The following is a 10547-nucleotide window of genomic DNA, read 5'->3' on the forward strand; positions in this document are numbered from 1 at the left end:
TTCCACACGTGATTGTGTGTTGATGATTTCTATCTTATTCACTCCAGAAGGGATAATTCGAATGAAATGTTGTCTATTGGTCATTGCTGAGTCGGGAAGTTGGGGAAAACTCGCTGGTATGGAAGCAGTTAGCTTGCCCAGGTAATTCCTTGGGTGCAGTTGCTCTCAGGTTCCAACTTCTTTTAGACTTCCATGGCCTAGTGGATAACGCCCTTGCTTTCCACCTGAGAGACTGGGTTCGATCCCGACGTGAGTCAGAAATTTATTTCTGTTCCACACGTGATTGTGTGTTGATGATTTCTATCTTATTCACTCAGAAGGGATAATTCGAATGAAATGTTGTCTATTGGGTCATTGCTGAGTCGGCAAGTTGGGGAAAACTTGCTGGTATGCAAGCAGTTAGCTTGCCCAGGTAATTCCTTGGGTGCAGTTGCTCTCAGGTTCCAACTTCTTTTAGACTTGTATGGCCTAGTGGATAACGCCCTTGCTTTCCACCTGAGAGACCTGGGTTCGATCCCGACGTGAGTCAGAAATTTATTTCTGTTCCACACGTGATTGTGTGTTGATGATTTCTATCTTATTCACTCAGAAGGGATAATTCGAATGAAATGTTGTCTATTGGGTCATTGCTGAGTCGGGAAGTTGGGGAAAACTCGCTGGTATGCAAGCAGTTAGCTTGCCCAGGTAATTCCTTGGGTGCAGTTGCTCTCAGGTTCCAAATTCTTTTAGACTTGTATGGCCTAGTGGATAACGCCCTTGCTTTCCACCTGAGAGACCTGGGTTCGATCCCGACGTGAGTCAGAAATTTATTTCTGTTCCACACGTGATTTGTGTTGATGATTTCTATCTTATTCACTCCAGAAGGGATAATTCAATGAAATGTTGTCTATTGGGTCATTGCTGAGTCGGGAAGTTGGGAAAACTCGCTGGTATGCAAGGAATTAGAATGCCCAGGTAATTCCTTGGGTGCAGTTGCTCTCAGGTTCCAACTTCTTTTAGACTTGTATGGCCTAGTGGATAACGCCCTTGCTTTCCACCTGAGAGACCTGGGTTCGATCCCGACGTGAGTCAGAAATTTATTTCTGTTCCACACGTGATTGTGTGTTGATGATTTCTATCTTATTCACTCAGAAGGGATAATTCGAATGAAATGTTGTCTATTGGGTCATTGCTGAGTCGGGAAGTTGGGGAAACTCGCTGGTATGCAAGCAGTTAGCTTGCCCAGGTAATTCCTTGGGTGCAGTTGCTCTCAGGTTCCAACTTCTTTTAGACTTGTATGGCCTAGTGGATAACGCCCTTGCTTTCCACCTGAGAGACCTGGGTTCGATCCCGACGTGAGTCAGAAATTTATTTCTGTTCCACACGTGATTGTGTGTTGATGATTTCTATCTTATTCACTCAGAAGGGATAATTCGAATGAAATGTTGTCTATTGGGTCATTGCTGAGTCGGGAAGTTGGGAAAACTTCGGCTGGTATGCAAGCAGTTAGCTTGCCCAGGTAATTCCCTTGGGTGCAGTTGCTCTCAGGTTCCAACTTCTTTTAGACTTGTATGGCCTAGTGGATAACGCCCTTGCTTTCCACCTGAGAGACCTGGGTTCGATCCCGACGTGAGTCAGAAATTTATTTCTGTTCCACACGTGATTGTGTGTTGATGATTTCTATCTTATTCACTCAGAAGGATAATTCGAATGAAATGTTGTCTATTGGGTCATTGCTGAGTCGGGAAGTTGGGGAAAACTCGCTGGTATGCAAGCAGTTAGCTTGCCCAGGTAATTCCTTGGGTGCAGTTGCTCTCGGGTTCCAACTTCTTTTAGACTTGTATGGCCAGTGGATAACGCCCTTGCTTTCCACCTGAGAGACCTGGGTTCGATCCCGACGTGAGTCAGAAATTTATTTCTGTTCCACACGTGATTGTGTGTTGATGATTTCTATCTTATTCACTCAGAAGGGATAATTCGAATGAAATGTTGTCTATTGGGTCATTGCTGAGTCGTGGGAAGTTGGGGAAAACTCGCTGGTATGCAAGCAATTAGCTTGCCCAGGTAATTCCTTGGGTGCAGTTGCTCTTAGGTTCCAACTTCTTTTAGACTTGTATGGCCTAGTGGATAACGCCCCTTGCTTTCCACCTGAGAGACCTGGGTTCGATCCGGACGTGAGTCAGTAATTTATTTCTGTTCCACACGTGATTGTGTGTTGATGATTTCTATCTTATTCACTCCAGAAGGGATAATTTGAATGAAATGTTGTCTATTGGGTCATTGCTGAGTCGGAAGTTGGGGAAAACTCGCTGGTATGCAAGCAGTTAGCTTGCCCAGGTAATTCCTTGGGTGCAGTTGCTCTCAGGTTCCAACTTCTTTTAGACTTGTATGGCCTAGTGGATAACGCCCTTGCTTTCCACCTGAGAGACCTGGGTTCGATCCCGACGTGAGTCAGAAATTTATTTCTGTTCCACACGTGATTGTGTGTTGATGATTTCTATCTTATTCACTCAGAAGGGATAATTCGAATGAAATGTTGTCTATTGGGTCATTGCTGAGTCGGGAAGTTGGGGAAAACTCGCTGGTATGCAAGCAGTTAGCTTGCCCAGGTATTTCCTTGGGTGCAGTTGCTCTCAGGTTCCAACTTCTTTTAGACTTGTATGGCCCAGTGGATAACGCCCTTGCTTTCCACCTGAGAGACCTGGGTTCGATCCCGACGTGAGTCAGAAATTTATTTCTGTTCCACACGTGATTGTGTGTTGATGATTTCTATCTTATTCACTCAGAAGGGATAATTCGAATGAAATGTTGTCTATTGGGTCATTGCTGAGTCGGGAAGTTGGGGAAAACTCGCTGTTATGCAAGCAATTAGCTTGCCCAGGTAATTCCTTGGGTGCAGTTGCTCTTAGGTTCCAACTTCTTTTAGACTTGTATGGCCTAGTGGATAACGCCCTTGCTTTCCACCTGAGAGACCTGGGTTCGATCCCGACGTGAGTCAGTAATTTATTTCTGTTCCACACGTGATTGTGTGTTGATGATTTCTATCTTATTCACTCCAGAAGGGATAATTCGAATGAAATGTTGTCTATTGGGTCATTGCTGAGTCGGGAAGTTGGGAAAACTCGCTGGTATGCAAGCAGTTAGCTTGCCCAGGTAGTGCTTGGGTGCAGTTGCTCTCAGGTTCCAACTTCTTTTAGACTTGTATGGCCTAGTGGATAACGCCCTTGCTTTCCACCTGAGAGCTGGGTTCGATCCCGACGTGAGTCAGAAAATTTATATATATATATATATATATATATATATATATATATATATATATATATATATATATATATATATATATAAATTTCTGATTCACACCAGGGAAGCAACCTCGGTGTCCCAAGTGACAGGCCTGGTGTGACTCTGAAATTTATTTCTGCATAACACTTGCTCATGTGCCCGTTAATTCCATCATATATATATATATATATATATATATATATATATATATATATATATATATATATATATATATATATATATATATATATATATAATTGTGGTTTTTAGTTTTCTCTAAAAGAAAACTGTTGTGCTGGCTTTGCCTGTCCGTCCGCACTTTTTCTATCCGCCCTCAGATCTTAAAAACTACCGAGAGGCTAGAGGGCTGCAAATTGGTATGTTGATCATCCGCCCTCCAATCAACAAAATATCAAATTGCAGCCCTCTAGCTTGAGTATTTGTTGTTTTATTTAAGGTTGTTAGCCACAATCGTGCTTCTGGCAACGATATGGGACAGGCCACCACCGGGCCGTGGTTAAAGTTTCACGGGCCGCGGCTCATACAGCATTACACTGAGACCAGCGAAAGATAGATCTAATTTTGGTGGCTTTGATTATACGATGTAGTGGCTATACAGAAAACTCGATTGCGCCGAAGAAACTTTGGCGCAGTTTTTACTTGTTTTTATTTCATAAAAGTTTATTACGGTATTTCTAATTTCTTAGCGACGACCAGTTTTCTCTTGGCAGTGTCAGGCAAACTTTCGCGTTGGAATTTCAGGCTTTTGACAACTTATATTGATATCATTTAACTGGAAATGGGATACTGGATTGTTCTTGTTTTATATACTTTACTCTCTCTCTCTCTCTCTCTCTCTCTCTCTCTCTCTGTATACAATTGAAATTGCACCGTCTCATCCTTCTAATACAAGTTAGAGCAAATTTAACCTTTTTGGTTATTTTTTTAATCTAATTTAACAGGGAATTGAGTGCTTAATTATGCCTGGTTCATAGGCTTTCTCTCTCTCTCTCTCTCTCTCTCTCTCTCTCTCTCTCTTCCCTAAATGTTTCTGAACGCATAAGAGAGAGAGAGAGAGAGAGAGAGAGAGAGAGAGAGAGAGAGAGAGAGAGAGAGAGAGAGAGAGAGAGAGAAGTAATGGACAAGAGATTCATTCATGTGCGAACAACTTCGATCTTAAAAATACCGTCCAAATTCACTATTCTAAGCCGATGATGCAACACTTATGAGTGTAGTCAAGTGTCTCCACTTACGATTATATATATATATATATATATATATATATATATATATATATATATATATATATATATATATATATATATATATATATATATATATATATATATATATATATATATATATATATATATATATATATATATATATATATATATATTATCTCTTTAAACTTTAGTCTGTGGGTATTATCAGTAGAAAACTCATTATTTTTCTCACGTACGATGTATTCCCAGGTACATTGTTTTCGGCTGTCAGGCACCTGGTCTTACCCCCAACTCCCCCTTCCGCCCCCCAACCCAACCGTTGCATTCGGCAGAGCATCACTCTGAAAAGAGGTGGGGAGGTAAATTGGCATAGCATTCCGACATAATTTTTTCCTCTTTTTATGCCTCCTCCTTATTTCTTGTTTCACGAAGACGTTTTATCTGCCCCTTCACTTCCTCCCTCCTTTCCCCCCCTCCCCTCCTCCTCTCTGTCTCCCCTCCCCTACTATAATTTGATGACAGTTTAAAACTGATAACCTTTATCACGTCCCATTGGTAAACTGATCCACTTGGCAATGAGTCTTTTAATGAAACATCTCTTTCTATATCTGTTTGTTTAAGGAATATTCATATGAATACTGGAAGTGACAATATTCCCAAGGGAAAAAAAATAAAAACCATTTAGAAATCTGTTTTTAATAGTCTGGCCCAGCCGATGGGGGTATCGCTTTCAAAGCTCTCCATTCATTGGCCAAAGGTTCAAGGTTTCAGCCAATGACAGAAGGCGATGGAAATGGTTTTTCTTTGGTGGAGGTCTCTGATTGGCCGAGAGAGAATCTTGGTTTTCTCCTTGAGCTGCAGCAGTTCTCAGGCAGCCATGATGGAGAAGTGACAGTCGAAACTAATCCGTTTTCGTGGTGATAGCTAATATTTTTTTAGTAAGTACCATTTTCGTGTTGTCAATTCTGCACAGCTTTTTAGGTTAATAGTTGTTGGTGTTTGTTCATCCTGCTGAAGATTAATTAGCACAGGTATTTATAATTGCTTATTTGGGAACAGGAGGTGATTGTTTCGACTAATGAAAATGTTTTTTTTTTAAAGTCAGTAAATGGTATCATTTTCGTGTTTGCAATTTCTGTGAAGTCGTTTATCGTACGCTGGTTAATACAAGATGTATTCATCCACTTGCAAGTGCTAAGTTAATTAGCACAGAGTGAAAGAGACCATTACAGTCCTAGCGTGAATCATTTTAATTTCAGCCAGGAACGTTAATTTTTTCAGTGGTCTGGTTAAACTGTAATCGACTGAAAGTGAAAATTTTTTGCAAAAAGTAAACCAGTAAATACCCATGAATTTTCAGGCTATTGGAATAAACTGAGTCAAATTTATCTAAATTTTTTTTTACTTGGTATATTTTCAGTCATATTCGATCGTACGTACTGGTTAAGAGTTGACATTGTGCCTTGTTGTTATCGATTTTATCGCCCAGTTTTTCTGCTGATGCGTTTTGCTTTTTGTCAATGTATTGTGCTAAGTAATCGTCTTTTGTTTTTTTATTTATATACGGTACAAATGCTGAACCTGACACTTTGTTTAAGAATTTCTTCTGCGATTTTGAAAGCTTTGAGACATTTCAGTCCCATGGACCTGGTTCTGGGTTTCATTTTAATCTTTCAGGCCAGCCAATTACAATGGAACTCCACAGGTTGTGAATACCTTTATTCGTGAACATTTAGTACTACCATCTGTTTGGTCTGGTTTAAACTATTTTAATTTAATAATAATAACTGAAACACTACAGCCACGCTTGCCAGAACAAGTCAACAATCATTTGAAATGATTTTGGCACCAAAGTAAACCATGGACTCTAAATTAATCCCAAATTTCGTTGAAAGTGTAGGAAAATTAATTTTATAGAAAGTTTACCGAAATAAACTCTCTCTCTCTCTTTACAAGAGAATCTCTCTCTCTCTCTCTGTTTCTCTCTCTCTCTCTCGCTCTCTCTCTCTTTGTGTCTCCTTCTTTCTCTCTGGGAATAATAACTTAATTCTGAAGCTTGTTGCTAGTTGCTGGCCCCAGTAGCTTAATGTATACAGGTGTGAGTGTATAAGATTTGCCTTTAAAAACTAAAACTGTTTTCTGTGAAATATATAATGAGGTTGTACAGCATTAGAACACCCTTGGTGTGACATTAGTGGGGTCAGGGTCAGTGGTAGTCTCGCCATATATGTTGCAAATGACAAATGACGATGTCTGGGCAATGAGCCAAAAAATATATAAGATAAAATAGAAATACGCCATTTACATAAACATTGTCGTCATTCAAAATGCAACGCTAGTTTCGATTGAGAACCATGGTTAAATGTATCTTGGTATTAACACGCCCCCGCCCTCCCACCCTTCCATCGGGAAGGGGTTGGGAGGGCAGGTTTCGATTTTTTGGCAACCACTATATAATTAGCTCAGTACCTCTTATTAGCTGTTTAAGCCGGCATTAGGTAACTTTGGAAGACTCAGCCAGCCATTTCGGAAGACTCAGCTAGCCATTTTTGCATGATAAACCATTTTGGGTTTGTCATGCAAAATGGCTAGGAAAATAGAGCACTAAAGAACCTAAAAATACCAACCTAACGTAACCTAGGGATGTTTTACTGGTTACAATTTTGCCGTATTAGCTGTGGAGGGTGGGGGCTGGTATTGTCTTTCCTTATATGTCGTAATTTGATTATTTTTTCTGTTATTAGGCATTGCGAAGGTCAGGTATTGATATGAAATTTTTTTTGTTTCGATGTGTTTTACCCAAGAAAAATGTAAAGTATAATGTGGGAGGTGGCTGTAGTCTTCCGAAAACTAAGCCATCATTATTTCGAGTATCTTATCTCTCTCTCTCTCTCTCTCTCTCTCTCTCTCTCTCTCTCTCTCTCTCTCTCTCTCTCTCGTTTAGTTTCAGTTCGTTAATTAGGGTAATTACCAATGACCAACGTAGACTCTCAATGAAGGAGTGTTTAATGAAGTGTAGAAACTTACTGAAAGTTCTGTTAACCCTTGTGAAGTGAAGTAATGTTAAACCCGTAGGTGGGGTAGCGTCATCAGTGCACCTCATGCGGTGCACTGTAGGCATTACCAAAGGTGCTTTGCAGCGACCCCTCGTCCCCTAACTGCAACCCCTTTCATTCTTTGTACTGTTCCTCCATTCATAATCTTTCTTCCATCTTACTTTCCTTTACCCTTTCCTAACAGTTGATTCAAACTATTGAAATATAATAATAATAATAATAATAATAATAATAATAATAATAATAATAATAATAATAATAATAATAATAATAATAATAATAACACAGGTCTGCTAACAAACTTTTTTTTCTAATTTCAGGTAAACAGCACCTCTGAAAAAGATAGGTCAAAGATATCTGGTGGATGTCTTGACTACTTGCAAATTTTGACTGCTGGAGTAACCAACAGAAGGCCCCTGAAAGAATTCCTTCAGGCTCTGAAATCATGGTAAGAGTGGCTGCTCATATTCTTCATTCTTTATTATTTTGGCGTCACAATGCCCTTGGTGACAGCATTGCAAGGTTTTCCATACAAAAACATTGATGCCTCGTCTTTTCTTGTAGTTCCAAATTGCACATATTTTGTGGTGTTGAGTGAAATGATTCACTAATATTGAAACCATATTCAGTAATCTATTGTAAGTGGTGTTTACAAGAATTTGCTTGTTAAGTATAAAATATATGATATATAATAATGTCTATTCTGACTGATGTTGCAATTTTATGACCTGCTGTAATGTAACGTGAATATCAGTTGGAGAATCTAAAAAAAATTAGGAGCATGTTTAGACTGTAGATATGCTCATGTATTAGAGCATATTATTTTGAGAATGTCTTCATTTGTTCTCTCGCCCTCATTTTTTTGTTTTTCTCTCTTTTATTACAGTTATCAGAAAAGCCAGTTGAGAAAATCGAAGGGGCTATAGGCCATGTCTGCCTATATGTCTCAGTGATGTCTTGAAGTGAATAGACTTTCATATTCCCGTTTCATTCAGAGGTAAGAAGCACCTTGCTTGCCTAAAGATGGTATTTAAGCTCTTATAATTCTTTTTAATAATTTTCATGTTCTGTTAAGAAATTTGCTAACATTTGATTTTGATTTGATTTGTGTTTGCATTTACTGCGTAGTACTTTTGCAATGATTGTGTTTGGTGTGAGAGATGTCATTTTATTTTCAGTTTTAAAAACGATTTTTGTTTCATTTTTAGGTGACACAGCCCTTGCTTGAAGACCCATCCTCCAGGCAGGACCTATGGAAAGGACTCTTTACAAGACAAGAAGTTGCACAAAACAACGTAAGTGTCCCACTTATCATTTGTATTTGTTTTCCAATTGTTTCCACCCCGTAGAGGGTTAGTGCCGTCAGTGCACCTCATGCGGGGCACTGTAGGCATTACTAAAGGTTCTTTTCAGCGTGCCTTCCATGGCCCCTAGCTGCTATAATCCCTTTCATGCTTTGTACTGTTCCACCATTCCTGTCCTCTTTCTTCCATCTTACTTTCCACCCTCTCCTAACAGTTGATTCATAGTGCTTCAGCTGCAAAAGATTTTCCTCCTGTTACACCTTTCAAAGCTTTTACTGTCAATTTCCGTTTCAGTGCAGAATGACCTCATGGGTCCCAGTGCTTGGCCTTTGGCCTAAATTGTATATTCAATTCAATTACAATTATTTTCAAATCATTGTTCTGAAATGTCTGATATTGTTTGCAACTCCAATAATCCAATCCCATTTTGTGTATTATATGTTTGATCTCATGTTCATTTGTGTGTGTGTTTCTCATTCTCAATTTTTTTTTATAGATTACAGAATCCTTCAGTGGAAGTTGCGTCACTAACAGCAGTCAAGAAACGTGCTCAGAGTAAGTGTTCCCGTAACTATTTTTCACAGTTTATTTATTTACGTAATGTGAAGTTTTTCATTAATTTGCTTTAAGACAGATAGGTAGGAATTCAGGGTCTCATTCCCGGGTTTTCTTGTAGGAAAGATAGAACTTTTGCACATAGAGGTACCCTGTATAATGCTCTTCACTTTTGGCAGTACAATTTGCAAGTGCACAACATATAATTTGTACAATTCACTTTGTCAGTATAGTGCAAAATCATTTTTGTAATATGTTAATATTAAGGCCATAGCAAGAAAAATTGTACCTTTACCTAAGATAAGCATTACTCTAATGCTTATCTTTCTAAACTATTCTGTACCATGGTTAGTTAGCTAACTGCCCTTATTCTTGTTTCACCCATCTTACCTATCAGCTAAAAAAAAAAAAAGGATAGCTGTATTTGTAACATATGTTTGTTAAACTTGATGTCTTCATTACTTTTGTCAAGGAGACCGTTCTTTGTCTGGTTCGTTCATGTGCGTGTTGGTTCCCAGGACTGAAAACATGAGTGCAATTCTATGGTTCTATTACTAATAATAGGTTGGCGTCGTTGCTGACAATAAATGATTAGATTCTCTGAGACAGGAATGATTTTCATGAATTCTCGTACGCAGTCTTGGCACCTTGAGGCTATCCTGACCAGCCCCTCCAATTGTTGCCACTTCTCACCGAAGACCAAATATTTTTGGCAAACCTTAGGCCTAAGCCTTAGTCTGGGAATGATTTGGAGGCCTCTTTGGGCTTCCATAATAATGATGATAGTTATTATAATTATAATGTTTTTAGCTTAAAATTTTTATTAGTGATGGTTGGGTTGTCGGTAATTAGGATGTTTTTAGGCAAATGGTGATTGTCCTCGTATGTGTTCAGAAGAGGACACTAACTAGGTTTGAATGTGCTCAATTCATTGTTCAGTAGTTACCAGCTTTCTCTCTCTCTCTCTCTCTCTCTCTCTCTCTCTCTCTCTCTCTCTCTCTCTCGTTTTAAGTTAAGTTCTCTGCTCAAAAACCAACTTTTTTGAAAGTGATTTAGTATATTTCCGCTGAAAGAGACTTTTCTTGAAACAGAAAGAAAGAAGAAGAGAAAGAAAGAGAGAAGAGAATCCTTTTGAAATGTGTCTT

General features: G+C 38.9%; 1 long non-coding RNA gene across 1 annotated transcript; it reads left to right on the forward strand.

Annotated features, from left to right (window-relative positions):
- Positions 1-5030: 5030 nt before the first annotated feature.
- LOC136852739 (uncharacterized) lies at positions 5031-8541 on the forward strand. Its single transcript, XR_010857232.1, has 3 exons — positions 5031-5425; positions 7864-7991; positions 8430-8541. It is a non-coding gene; the product is annotated as an uncharacterized lncRNA (long non-coding RNA).
- Positions 8542-10547: the final 2006 nt, after the last annotated feature.

The sequence above is a fragment of the Macrobrachium rosenbergii genome, chromosome 26 (assembly GCF_040412425.1).
Source record: "Macrobrachium rosenbergii isolate ZJJX-2024 chromosome 26, ASM4041242v1, whole genome shotgun sequence".
NCBI lineage: Eukaryota > Metazoa > Arthropoda > Malacostraca > Decapoda > Palaemonidae > Macrobrachium > Macrobrachium rosenbergii.